Genomic DNA, 15,672 nt, shown 5'->3' with positions numbered 1-15,672 from the left:
GAGCAGCATTGTAACCCAAGGCTGTCCTCCCATTACTTGAACTACAAACACCTCCTCTCCACATCACTATTACATTTGAGGGAAGAATTTTGTAGCTCACAGAAGATAACTGGAGAAGACAATAACATTTTGTGAGGTTTCAGTTCTCAGTTGGCACCTGGAACCTGGTTGAATAACTCCCAATTAGCAATCCCCACTTCCTTCCTTGCTGCTAGGATGTGAAAGCTATTGGTTTTCACTCTTGTAATGCTGGAAGTGAGAGTCCAATGGTTTTCAATTACTAGCTACAAGGCAGAACATGAGGATTGCTAACTGGAATTTTTTTGGCCAGGCATCTGTGGAGGCTCAAGTGTCCTACAGGTATGACAGTACAATTAACAAACATTTAACTGCATCTCATAGACAAATGATAGCTGGGTGGGGCATTTTCTGTTCTGGATGGACATTATATGATGTGTTACCCAGAATGGGGAGGCTGCGGGATGATCTGTTACCCGCTGTGTCCACCAGATACAGCTGATGACATATCACTGTACCAGGCCTCTGTCACTACCATGTGATTGCTGAGACCAATCACAGCAGATCACATGAAAAATTGTATACAATTGTTGGCTTCCATTCTTGTCATTTATTGTGTACCATTGCGTTGCTCTCTGTGATTGGCCACAGCCAGGGCTTTTTTTCAGCAGAAACGCAGGGGAACGCAGTCCTGACACCTCCAGCACAGAATGTCAGTGGAAAGGAGTGAAGGGGTCTGCTGAAGGGTCTATTGATGCTTGCTGCCATGGGATCTATTGTCACTGGAGGGGATCTATTTTTGCATGAGGGTATATTGTTCCTGAGGGGTCTTTTGTTGCTGGGGGTCAATTATTGCTGAGAGGGAGCTACTGTTAAGAGAGAGGTCTTCTGTTTCTGGCTGCTGCAGGATCTATTAATGCTGACTGATGGGAGATCTGTTGTTGCTGCAGGGGGTCTAATCTTGCTAGGGTGGTATTTTGTTGTGGGGGTCCATTGTTCTTGGGGGGCCTAAAAGGGGTGGTACTGGGAGGTGAGTAGGGGTGAAACCAAGGAATGGTGCTGCGATGTGTGTAGGGGGCAAACACAAGGGGGGAGTTCCTGCACCTATTCTCTTAGATAAAAAGACCTGGTCACAGTGATCACATACTACAGACAGGGTCAATCACAGTCCATCTGTACCATGTAATTAGCTGTGGCCAATCACAATTAATCACAACAATACTCAGTGAATTAATACATTTCATTCAGTAAAAATGGTTGTTTATTATAAGTGATTATGAAAATAAATCTTGATCACCTCCCCAGAGTGGTACAGTGTTAGTATGTAAAAAAAAAATTGTGGGAAAAAAAAGAAAGAAATATTTAAAGAAAATTGAAAAAAAAAATATATATTGTTTTTTACATACTGTTACAGTCAGTGTCCCTGATCACCACCACACCAGGTATATGATGTACTGCACTGGTAACAGTATGTAAACAAAATTTTAAAAAGTGAAAAAAAGTAATTTTTTCCTTTTCATTTCTCAAAAAATTGTGACAAAAAATTACAACTTGCCATGCCTCCTACTAAATACCTTATACTGTCTACTTTCCAAAAAAGATTAATTTGTACTGTCCTGGCATTTTGGGCCTCAAGAAATGAGATAGGCAGTCAGTACATCAGGACTGATTAATTTTCAGATTTATATACCATAGTTTCTGGACCCTAGATCTTTCCTACAGACTTTCGTTTACTAAAGAAATGTAGCAGAATACATTTTGGCCTACATTCATGAAGAAAAAGTATTTACCGTATTTTCCGGCGTATAAGACGACTGGGTGTATAAGACAATTCCCTAATTTTCCAGTTAAAACATAGGTTTTGGGCTATACTCGCCCTAAGACTACCCCCCTTCCGAGGCAACACCATTTAAAAACATCAGATTTTTTAATTGAAATGGTTATGACTTACCGGTACTTAAAATCCTTCAAAATCCTCATGTTCATCCTCTGACATCATAAGTTCATGAATGACATCTTATGATACATTTGTAAGATAGTCATCATATGGATCAAATTCCAAATCAGATGTTTACTGCTGGATGTGCAGTAATATGGTAGCTTTGGCTATATACAGTATACAGTATATATACAGCCCGCTGGATGTGCAGTAATGTACATACAGTATACTGCGCTGAGCCAAGCTGGCTCAAAACAAATGTCCCTATGACAGATTAATCTGTCAGCCCGCTGGATGTGTGGTATATACAGTATACTGAGTATATACCACTGTGGTATATACAGTATACTGAGCCAAGCTGTTTCAAAACGTACCGGTACGTCCCTACGGTAATCAGACCGCTGGATGTTTGTATGTACGGTAGCTGAGCCTACATACAGTATACACTGGGCCAATCATGGCAAGCAATGTATTCTACTAATGAATACAAAGCCTGCTCGGATTGGCTGAGGTTCTGACATCATCAGCCCACCTCTCTGACTCAGCCAATCCGAGCAGGCTTTGTGTTCATTAGTAGAATACATCACACGCCGTGATTGGCCCAGTGTATACTGTATGTAGCCGCAGCTACCGTACATACACGCATCCAGCGGGCTGATTACAGTAGGGACGTACTGGTACGTTTTGAAACTGCTTGGCTCAGCGCAGTATACTGTATATACCGCACATCCAGCGGGCTGACAGATTAATCTGTCATAGGGACATTTGTTTTGAGCCAGCTTGGTTCAGTACGGTATACTGTATGTACAGTATTACCACACATCCAGCCAGCTTGACCCAAACAAACTCAAGGTTCACATTTTATACCCCATGTATAAGACGACCCCCAATTTTTGGGGTATATTTTTAAGTATAAAAAGTAGTCTTATATGCCAGAAAATACTGTATTTGCAAAACATTATAACAGAAAAAAATGCATTTTTTTTTATTTATTTAGTAAAGAATAAAAAAAAACTGTGATTAAATACCACCAAACAAAATCTCAGGTTTATATTTAGCAAAAAAAAAAAACCTTGATGGTGATTAAACACCACCAAAAGAAATCTTTTCTTGTGTGAATACAATGCTAAAAATGTCATTGGGAACAGTGTTGAATGACCACGCAATTGTCATTTAAAGCATGACAGAGCTGAAATCTGAAAATTGGTCTGGGCAGGGTGGCAAAGCGGTAATAATTACTGGGGTCCCTTGAGTGCATGGGCTACTTTCTATAAAAAGTGAACTTTAGTTTAAACTAGTTCTTGGCTGTTTTTTTTTGTTATTAAAGCTGAAATTTGACTTTAACCAGTTTCATCTCTCATACATCCTTCACTATCTTTCATACAGTACAAGAGGATAATTGCCCACTCTCTCCCTATTACTATCTTATCCAAAAGAAGTCTTCAGAATAATTTTATTACTGATTATTTTCTTCTTTGCCCCAGACTTTTCTCTCCGGCCCACTCTGTTGCTACTTTTACAAATGTAATCTATATTATTATTGTTAATATATTTGAAATATTATGTAATGCTCTATTCTATTCTGTACATTTAAAGGTGAAATTAAAACACATTTTGACAGTTCTTATTTTGGCTATACTTATTCTGTAAGCCACAGGAGTGCACTTTGTTCTGCACTTCCGTGACCTATTTTTAGCCAACGGCGGGCTAAAATTCACTGTCTGCTGATGTCACTCAGCCAGTCCAGGCTCTGCAAAGCTCCCATCTTTAAAGTGGGGATCTACCCAGATGTCTTGATGGGCACTTGGTACAGCCTCTCAGTGGTCTGAGACAGCTTTTCCACATCCCAGGGCTCTGAGGAAGAGGTTGTGTCCTCAAAACGTGTTAGCCAGTTGGTCATCCAGGGTTCCATCGTATGGACTCAGATGTTTGGATCATACATCTTGTTCAGTTTGACATGCCTGTGTTAATATGTCCATTGTGAGTATGATACCTATTTTTTTTCTTCAATAAATTATTTTAAGCGTTAATGCACTAGGTCGGTGCGCCCTTTTTCTGTTTCTCCATTCATAGAAACATCTTGTATTATTTTCACAGAATACTGTGTTCTGTGAATGGACAAGGAAAGAGGAGGGTGGATGAACATTTCAATCTCCACCTCACCGTAAAAAGAAGACATTTCATGAATTGCTAAAATGGAGAATGACTGACCCACTATGAGAACTGTACTAGAGCAGCAACTATAAGGCCTCTTTCACATGGGCATTTCATATGTCCGTTTTTCACCTGTCCGTATACAGATGAAAAACGGACACCCATGTATGTCTATGGACTAGTTAAAGGATGATCATCCATTTACATCCATTAATGTCCTTATCCATTAACATCTGTTTTTTTAGAATGGAAGAAAACCCTTTTTCTTCCATAAAAAAAGGAATGGACGAAAAACGGATAAAAAATGGATGTAAATGGATGTAAACGGATTAAAAAAGGATGTAAACTGACTAAAACGGATGAAAATGGATGTAAACAGATGAAAAGTGGATGGATAAACTGATGTACACTGATGAAAAATGGATGTAAACAGATACAAAAAAAACTGTTGTAAACTGATCTGTGTTTTCTTTGAAAAAATGTGACTGGACTGATGAAAAAATCGGAACACCCGTGTGAAAGGACCCTAAGATTTAGCACCAGAAGTTCATTACTAACAGCTGGGTTCAGAGTTTTACCAAATGCAGCAGCAGACAGATACAAGACCAAAGTCATTAGAAGTATTTAATTTTTACAAAGCAACTGTCAAAATCTTGTTTTCTTTTTTCCTGGAGTTCTGATTTAATATTGATTATTCAGTGGTGCCCTCTCTGAGAGTAGCAGAGGCTTGAAGAATTGGTTGCTTGGTAATCAAGCTCTGAAAGTCTAGTGGGGAATTTACTAAAACTGGATCAGACAATATCTGGAGCAGCTGCGCACAGTAACCAGTTATCTTCCAACCGCAGCAGGCTATGAAAATGAAAGCTAGCGCTGAATGGTTGTCATGCACAGATACCTTAGATTCTGTCTGTTCCATGTTTGATAAATTCCTCTCAATGTATCAACAAATGTATCCCAACAAAAGTAAGCCTAGTCTTTTGGCCACACTCGGCACTGGACAGGGAGGAGGCATTTATGGCTACTGTCAGATTCTGACAGCAGCTGCTCTGAAACAGACAGTAGAGAGCAGCTCTGTGCTCTTGTTAGGCAACGTTAGATGGTTTGAGCTGGCTACGAGAGAGCTGTGTTAGAAGAAAGACATGTAAAGAGTCTTTTAAGCTGCTGTCATACAAAAACCAGGGTAATGGCAGCCTGTGATTTGAGTCATTTGGGGGGCTGTGGACAACTGAGAGTTGGATGACTGAGAATTAGTGCTGAGTGAACTTCACCTGTTTGCAAAGAGAAAGCCTAAAGGTGGGAATACATGATTAGACAATTGACCGATCGGTCATCCGACAACCGAGAGGCGTTCGTTTGTTGGTTGAAATCGTGGCCCACATTAACCAATCTAAAAAAATTTTTGTCGGGCAATAGGTAGTGTTGATGTCTTCCATAAAAGTGGAAGTGATGCAGTGTGCGTGTCAGGGGCGGACTGACAACTCATGGGGCCCGCGGGCAATAGGGGATCATGGGGCCCCTATATCCTTGCCCACACTCAAGAAAAGCCTATAAAAGGTACCAGGGGCATTTCATGTGGCCCCCTATTGACCCCGGGCCCTCGGGCAGTGCCCGAGTGCTGGAATGGTCAGTCCACCCCTGGTGCGTGTGACCTTGTAGCCATGCCCTTCCGACCAGAACGAGTGATATACACAACAATTAACAGCAATGAGTATAATATAGTTTATTACATTATCTCTATACATAAATAGTGATACATAAAATATAATATGCAGAATTCTGGTTTCATTATCTCATTAGGCCAATCTACTTTTAACATTTGGATTTTTTGTTCATGTTTACGAAGATTCCTTGGACATAAATATCCTGGTCATCTTCTGTTTCCGCTCATGCGTGATAGCACTTGATAGATTTTTTTCGTATGACCATCATACCACCGTATAGAAAATCGGTCGTTCATATGCGAAACGACAACATTTTCACTGTTGTGCAACTGGATTTTTTCGTTCACAATATCGTTATCGGTTAAAACATCCTGCTCAACGAAGAGAAAATCGTTCGATCAGTGGTTCCGCTAAATTTTTCGTAAGATTTTCTTATCATACGTACGAGACATTAGGCTCCATGTACACGGGGCGTTTGGAAGACACTTCTAATTGATGGAAACTGACTGAAGGAAAATTTAATCGTCTGTTTAGCCACCTTTGCATACCACATTTATGAGTGTTTATGAGCGTTTGAGTTTAGAAGCGTTTTTTTAAGATAACCTCAGGAGACCTTCCAAAATGCCCAGAATGCACTGAAAAACAGTAAAAAAATAACTATGTCAGACATTTTGAGAGAAATAAAGAGAGCAGAAGCAGAGAGAGCAGTATGTGTTGAGCTGACCTATCTTTTCTGGTTGTATTCACTATGGATCCCATCATGAACATAATGCAGCACATTCTACCAATTTTTCCTTCACGCAAAACCTGGAACTGACTGCACTGGTGTACTAGGTCCATTTGAATACATGGAATACGCTTTGCCTGCATTTCTGGTGATGAAAAAAGGCTCTGGATAGCATCTGGATATGGAACAGTTAAAAAACGCTTTTAAGTGCAAACGCTTATAAATGCAGTTAGCCACATTTACACACGTTTACAAGTGTTCACAAGCGTTTGGCATTTGAAACACTGATAAAATCTACTCCTGAACGCAAGTTTGGTGCGTTCAAAAAAATGATTGTAAACTCAGCTGCCTGTAAACAACTGTAAACGACTATGTGTACATGGCACATAGGAAAACATTAGGGAGAGTTCAGGGGCTGCTAAAAAAAAAACGCAGAAAAGCTCCTAAACGTGAGTTTATCAGCTGCAGTGTACATGGAGCCTTAGGAGCATATTTCTCAAGCTGTGATTAAATAAATATATAAATATATTTATAAAGCAGTCATTTAAAACACATGCACTGGGAAGATTCATCAGCAGTAGTGATTTGTGAATGTGGTTTTCATTGCTTTACAAATGAACCCGTACAGTAAGTGTCACCTTGTAATAAACAATAGGTGCACAGTTACAAAATATATATATATATTTTTACAATAAAGACATTTGTTTACTAGAGAGATTTTTTTTCCTTCACTTAAAATTAATTTGCAATCAGGTACTTACACCAGCCTTATCTCAAAATACACAGATTCCTGTAACCCCTTCCTGCCCAGCCTTGGTGTCCCTTTAACTGGGTTATTATGCCTGGGGGAAGGAAAGCCTGCTGAATCATGTGACCACCGTGATTGGCTGTCAAAGTGGCCACAGGATAGGGAGCCAGTCCTGCTTGGTCCCAATTATTACTAGAGACCCACAGCTTTCTCTTTGTGTTGGGAGCATGAAGTGAGCATGCTTTCAGCACAGAAACCCCTGATGTTCATGGACGCATATGGGTGGCATGTGGGCATTAAAACCCACCTTTTTCTGCTTTCACCAGGCTAGCAACAGGTTAAACTCCCCCCCCCAAAACACATTCACTGTAAGCTATACCAACCAATAATCACACACAATATATTAATATATGTATTGAGAATACCACTAACACCTGCTATTATATATACAGTATATATATATATATATATATATATATATATATATATCACGGTAAGATAAAAATGTGCTAAGTGATGAACCGCATCAGGATGACTTAGTTGCTTGCTGCTCATGTTTGGAAAATAATTGGAAAACTCATTTATATGTCACTGTCACAGAAAGGTCTGACTGACATGTTCCTCTATTCTCTATTGGGCTTTGTCATTTTTACATTTGCATTGAAACTCCCCTGGGACTTTGCTGGCACAAAGTATCCATTTTTTTCTTTCCTGTGTTAAATCGAAGTTGCATGTCTCCTCGTTTGTTTCATGTATCCACTGGCAGGAGTCTTTGAAATTGCAAATGTTGTAAAGAAATGGGATGAGCTTTTCTGCTCTGTCTTCAGGGAGCCCAGTGGATAAAGAGGGTCTATTAAAATCCACCGAGCAAAACTAGAGTAAAACAGCATGAAAGTAGTAAGTTGTAACATTAACAAAAGAGATATGACCTTTTAAAGGTTACTAAGTACCAATATAGTGCCATAGTATCACCTGTAAAATGCACTCAGCAATATGATAACACATTCTGTATTTTTCTTCAATGTATCATTGATACCCAGTGTTCTTTATTCATAGCCTACTTATATTAGGTGTCCATTGACCCATTCTCGAAACACACAAATACATGCATAAACATGCAGTATATTTGGTATTGAAACACAATCTGAGAATTATTAAAGAGTGTGCTCTGCCTTCAGTTGGACAATTTATTATGTGTATCCCTAAAAAATTGAATTTGGCCACAAGATGGAGTCCAGAGTAAATTTACCATTTTGAAGAAACCAGAAACTGTTTAGTTAGTAAAAATTCCTATTATCCTCCCTTCTAAGAAAATGAAACAGATCCATCCTCAGAGCTAGACTCTACCTTAAGAACCAAGGCAAAGGAAACCACCATCATCCCTAAAGCACTTGTTGTAGACTGAACTTACATCCCCTACATGCAGCATCGCTGGGGAGCACGGACCTATTGCCATCTGCAGCCTAATTGTTTAATTGTGTTAGTATGTTCCATACATTGACTGTATGTATTTCTCATTTGTTTTTCCCAATAGTTTCACCCACCCTGTTTTGTTAATAAAGCTTCAAGATTACATTCAGTCTTGCTTATTGCAGAACAGGAGGGTTTAGCTGCATGTCGAGTTACACACAGGGAGACTTGTAGCAAGGAAGTCAGTGCTTACCCAAAATTCATGTACCTTGGGAACGCACAGACAGCACAGTGGTTGAGAAGTTTTATTTCTGGGTGGATCCTGATGGGTATTCAGAGATTCACCATCAGGTCTGCTACTCATGTTCTTGACAGCAGTCATTGTGAAAATTCCATAGCCTAAAGACAACCTACTGTTATTTACAAGAAGAGAGAGTGCTGCCTGCTGTTCATTACAAGAAGAGAGAGTGAACCTGATGGGGAACTAGTCTCTCACCTTTCAAATCAGGCTCCTCCCATTGTCTGCATCAATGGTTGCTAGGAGCCTGTTGGCTATGGTGGTGGCAAATATGCCACCCTGCTACAAAGCTTACAGAGGCAAGCACTCTGCCTGTCTCAGTACACCAAATTAAAGTTGGTCTTAATTACCTAGAAATTTTCTATTTAAAAACTTGAGATAATTATTCAGGAATTTGGCGCAGCCATAGCCCCACTTTGTATAGGTGACACTATTACGAACCAACTAAATTTGCTGCATGTTTTTATAAAGCTACCAAAACTAGCAGCAGGTCTTTTGTGAATCTGGTGCAGGGATATTTAAAGGGCCATACCTCCAGAAAAGTGGCACAAATGCTTTAATGAGTTCCTCCCTATATATTTTAGATAACACTGTAATTGATTATGGGTGTTTTCTATACATATAGAACTAAGGTAAGTAACACAGTTGCAGGAGAAAGTATAGTAATCCCATATTTTGATATTCTGAAGAAGGCGTAAGCCACATGTACGCTAGGCATTTAGCATACTGTATGTCAGAGGGGTGCTCTCCGCGCCGGGTGACACCAACCATACTGGGTGACACCGGACCCTCTCCACAAAAAGGTAAGTTGTGAAGCAAGCCGACAATCCCCGCAGGATGGATCCTATCCATCCTGTGGGGATTGTCGGCTTTCTTTACAACTTACCTTTTCTTGGGGCGGGTCTGGTGTCACCCCATATAGGTTGCATGCTGATGATCCCCACAGGATGGATTGGATCTGCGGATTGGGGAGCATAATGGATTGGACTCCGATCCCTTATGCTCAATCCGCAGATCCGAACCATCCTGCGGGGATCGTCGGCATGCAACCTATACGGGGTGACACCTGACCCGCCCCACAAAAAAGTAAGTTGTAAAGAAAGCCGAAGATCCTCGCAGGATGGATCGGATCTGCGGAGCATAATGGATTGGAGTCCGATCCATTATGCTCAATCTGCAGATCCAATCCATTCTGCGGGGATCATCGGAGGGGGTGTCACCAAGTGTTATCGCACCGGTTGACGCCAACCCTAGGGACACCCCTGCTGTATGTGCAGCCAATCCTGGTGTTTTAGTGCATCTGCAATGCAAGTATTCTGTGATCTGGACATTCCTCTCAGAATGCATAGAGCCCTAAACATGAGTACGGCTTGGTACAGTGCCTGGGCCCATCCAGCTACAGTCGTTTTCAGCCTGCCATAGATTTTGCAGGCTGCAGGTAGTGGAACTGGACAATACAGCTGTGCCTCCTGGGCAAACAAAAATGGCAGGGTCACAGCCTAAATGCCTAGTGTGCTTGTGGTCTTAAGATGACAACTCCATTTTGTTGCAGCAGGTGTCAATATATACATTGCTCAAAAACATCTGCCCTCCACACAGTCATCAACTAGTGATGCCTGGTGGTAAATTTAAATGAACGCAGCTGGGGATCTGCCATTTAGCAGTGGGAGTGCAGTGTGTACAGATCAGTGGGAGATGTGATTGATGGGGATTAACTTGCTGGATATCAGGATTAATGCTGGATTTACTTCTGAGGATATGAATAAACTTTTTTTAAAAATGTGTGTAGTGTAAGTATGTATTTGTGTTTTATTTTTAATTTGATGTGCATGTGTGTGTTGTATTTATATTTAACTGTTTGTGGAAATGGGTAAAGGGTGCTCATTAGCCCCTGTACTTATTCCCCTGGGAGGGGCAGATATCTGGTCACCTCCCTATTGCAAGGGTGCTTCCAGATTCCCTCCATTTACCTCTACCTCCTTTTTCAAGGCACATGAAGGAGGGGAAGTGGCCCTTGTCCCTCAACATTAGGGCAAAGGTACTTTGAAAGGGGGGATTTGATGCACCTCCTCAATGGGAAAAGGCATGTGGACTGATATGGTACAGGAAAGGGTGGGGGGGCATGCTCACTGCCCTCCTTTTCCTGGCCTGGATAAGGGTCTGGTTGGAATAAGAAAGAGTAGCTCTTTAACTTCTTTGTGGGGGGACATTCAATGTCATTTTGGTGATAATAAAGTATACCAAATTATACTCCAGCCCTTTATTGGTTTATAATTTAACAATGTAAATACCCATACTTTACTTAAAGAGCTTAGTACATAATTATATTTGCAGAATTACCCCTATGTACATATAATTACAGGTGCTGCAAGGCTTTTCAAACTTTTTTGCACAATATTTAAAGCATTAAATAAATGTTTGGTCCTAGTTTTTCAGAAAAAATAAAACATTAGCTCCATCCATTGGTAATAATGTGGTGGTATTTTCATGACTCTCTCTATTCCACCTTTATCAGTTTCTCAAAAAGCCTGTGCAGTATATTGTTCCCTTAAATGAAGTCACTAATTTAACCTTGGTTACTTGGAATTAGTGATGGGCAGAACACCCCACCCCTAAAGGACCTGGTAGGGCTTTTAAGGGGAACCCCAAGCACTTTTTCCCCAATTTTTGGGAAGTGGTGTTCCCCTTAAAAGTCCTACCAGTCCTAAAGGGCCTGATATGGCTTTTAGGGGGAACATAGCACACTTTAAAAAAGAAAATTACTGTGGGGTCCGTCCTAACCTTCCTACCAGACCTAAAGGACCTGGTATAGAATGGGGGGGGGGGGGCGGGGGCACGCTGTTTCAATTTTTTATGTATTTTTTGTTTTTTTAATATATTTATATATTTTTATGATTATTATTGTTTATTTATTTATTTATTTTTCCATGGAGAGTATTTTCCCCTCTCTCTTTGGCAGTGTCCAGCAACACACTATATAAGACTGCAATGTAAGCAGCCTTATATAGTGTGGGGCGTGGACTTAGTCGTGAGCCATGATTGGCCAAAGTTACCATGATTTTGGCAAGTCATGGCTCTCACAGTGCATTGTGCTGTAATTGGCCAAAGCATTTTACCTGACCTGGGGTCTGGTGCATTGCTTTGGCCAATCATGGCTCTCACAATGTACTGTGAGAGTGCAGTGCATTGTGGGGTGCTTGAATGCCCTTACCGTTCGTGTTGGGTGAACACATGAACGGCTGATGTTTGAGTCAAACTTTCGTTCAACTCAAACATGGAGCCCAATACTACTTACATTTTATATTATAATGTGAGGGATTTAAATATGGGCTCAGGACATCTCAGGATAGGATATCACTTGAAATGATGTGGACCCATTGCATAATTTAGTTGGTGCCACTGGTGACCTCCCTAATGATATTCATCTTAACATAATATATGTCTAAATTGGAGAAAGGAAGCAGGCAGACTGAATTGTCAGTACACTACTAGAGACTAGAAGACTAGAACAAAAGTTGTCAGGAAAAAGAGGAACATCAGTTAATGGAATTACATTTTAACCTTAATTCGCCATCTATTCTGTCCTCATTAGCTCAATAATACAAATTTGCATACATTGTGATTTTGTTTTTTGCAGAACTACAGACAGTTGTATTGTCAGTTTTTTCCTGAGGAGACACTCTGGGATCTTTTTACAGTCTGAGGAAAATGTGTTAGGAATACAAGATTAATTTCAGTGCAAACAGCTGTTTTGATTTGAAATAGCACAAGGGGTACAGGGTCAGTGTTAACAGCAACCTTTACAGTCCTTAATAATACTGTACTGGTTTGTGTTATCTCTACATGCTCATAGGGCTTCTTTTCACTCACAAGACCCATAGCTTTGGCATTGGATGTTGTGGCTAATATTACACCAAACCAGGGGTTCAATCATAAAGGAGAGGACTGATTTACACTTATTTTCACATTAATAATTTACTATTTGGGACCCATAATTCAGAGAGATATTTGGGTTGGAAGAACTCCTACTCCTGATTATTGGAACTCCGGTCCAAAAGGGTTAAGCTTACCATCAGGAAACAGCGCTTGAAAACAGGAAGCCCAAAGTGCAGGTGTGGCATAGTAAGATTTTGGAGAGGAGACACCTGTCTGAGCATGGCACATCTTCTAGAAGCTGCTAAAAATGGCTCGGTGGGACTGATGTGCCAGTGAGTAAAACCCTTATACATCTGATACCTTGGTATGTTTAATTTGTGCTTAAGATAAGTGGACTTTTTGTTGTTTCTTGTTGCTGGCATTAAGCTATTTATGTTCTCTGCTGTTGTTGCACTGTTTTATGTCTGCCTTGAAAATAATAAAGACTTTTTATGTTTACGAGAAATGGCTTTACATGTGATCACACGGCACTATCACAGTAGCTATCACCCTAAACTTTAATTTATATATATATATATATATATATATACAGTTGTGTCCAAAATTATTCAACCCCCAATGCTGTAAAGGGGTTTAGGGACTATAGTGTACATTTGGAATTGTATTCAGAATCAAATCCTACAAGGACGTTGTAACTACCCAAATGCAACTAAAATGACATCAATTGTTTATGTAATACAGTAGTAAATGGTTCTTATGTGGTTTCTTCATTGCCACAATTATTCAACCCCTTAAAGACTACCACTCTGAAGAACAGAGGTTCATACAGGTGCTTTCCATCAGGTATTGAAAACACCTGTGGATGTCACCGAGCAGCAATCAAGCATAATAAGCACCAATTAGGCAGCTTTAAAATGACTGTGATACTCAGCTCCTTCTAGACATTTACTGGTGTGGTTACAAACATGGTGAAGGCAAGAGAATGGTCCAGGAAGACAAGAGAAGAGGTGATTTCTCTTCACAGGAAGGGCAATGGCTATAAGAAGATTGCAAAGATGTTAAACATACCAAGAGACACCTTAGGAAGCATCATTCGCAAATTCAAGGCAAAGGGCACTGTTGAAACGCTACCTGGTCGTGGCAGAAAGAAGATGCTGACTTCGACTGCTGTGCGCTACCTGAAGCGTAGAGTGGAGAGAAGTCCCCGTGTGACTGCTGAGGAACTGAGAAAAGATTTGTCAGATGTGGGTACAGAAGTTTCAGCCCAGACAATAAGACGCACACTGCGTAATGAAGGCCTCCGTGCCAGAACTCCCAGGCGTACCCCCTTGCTGTCTCCAAAGAATAAGAAGAGTCGACTGCAGTATGCCAAAAGCCATGTGGACAAACCACAAAAGTTGTGGGATAGTGTTCTGTGGACTGATGAAACAAAATTAGAACTGTTTGGGCCCATGGATCAACGCTATGTTTGGAGGAGGAAGAACAAGGCCTATGATGAAAAGAACACCTTGCCTACTGTGAAGCATGGTGGAGGGTCAATCATGCTTTGGGGCTGTTTTGCTTCTGCAGGTACAGGGAAGCTTCAGCGTGTGCAAGGTACCATGAATTCTCTTCAGTACCAGGAGATATTGGATGGAAACGTGATGCAGTCCGTCACACACCTGAGGCTTGGGAGACGTTGGACCTTTCAACAGGACAATGATCCCAAGCATACCTCCAAGTCCACTAGAGCATGGTTGCAGAGGAAAGGCTGGAACATTTTGGAGTGGCCATCGCAGTCACCAGACTTAAATCCGATTGAGAACCTCTGGTGGGACTTAAAGAAAGCAGTTGCAGTGCGCAAGCCTAAGAATGTGACTGAACTGGAGGCCTTTGCCCATGAAGAATGGGCGAAGATACCCGTAGATCGCTGCAAGACACTTGTGTCAAGCTATGCTTCACGTTTAAAAGCTGTTATAACTGTAAAAGGATGCTGTACTAAGTACTAAGATTGAATGTCACTTGGGGGTTGAATAAAACTGATAATGCTGTGAGCACAGAAAAGACATTTGTGGTTATTTCATTATAACTGTTATGTTATATTTGTCTGACCTACAAGTGCCTCTTTAATGTAAATGTAAGCAAGATGACTGAATGATCAAAAGCAATGTCAAACTGGCCAAAACACTCAATTTCAGTGGGGGTTGAATAATTTTGGACACAACTGTATATATATACTGTATTGCCAAAAATATTAGGACGCCTGCCTTTACACACACATGAACGTTAATAACATCCTAGTCTTAGTCCGTAGGGTTCAATATTGAGTTGGCCCACCCTTTGCACCTATAACAGTTTCAACTCTTCTGGGAAGGCTGTCCACAAGGTTTAGGAGTGTATCAATGGGAATGTTTGACCATTCTTCCAGAAGTGCATTTATAAGGTCAGGCACTGATATTGGATGAGAAGGTAGGTCGGGCTCACAGTCTCTACTCAAATTCATTCCAAAGGTGTTCTATTGGGTTGAGGTCAGAACTCTGTGCAGGCCAGTCAAGCTCCTCCACCCCAAACTCGCTCATCCATGTCTTTATGGACCTTGCTTTGTGCACTGGTCCGCAGAAATGTTGGAACAGGAAGGGGCAATCCCCAAACAGTTCCCACAAAGTTGGAAACAAGAAATTGTCCAAAATGTCTTGATATGCTGATGCCTTAAGCTTTCCCTTCACTGGAACTAAGGAGCCAAGCCCAACCCCTGATAAAACAGCCCCACACCATAATCCACTCTCCACCAAACTTTACATTTGGCACAATGCAGTCAGACAAGTACCGTTCTCTTGGCAACTGCCAGATCCAGACACATCC

The sequence above is a fragment of the Staurois parvus genome, unplaced genomic scaffold, assembly GCF_062004578.1.
Source record: "Staurois parvus isolate SC_StPar_1 unplaced genomic scaffold, SC_StPar_1.0 ptg000264l, whole genome shotgun sequence".
NCBI classification, from domain to species: Eukaryota; Metazoa; Chordata; class Amphibia; order Anura; family Ranidae; genus Staurois; species Staurois parvus.
Note: the sequence above shows the minus strand (reverse complement) of the source record.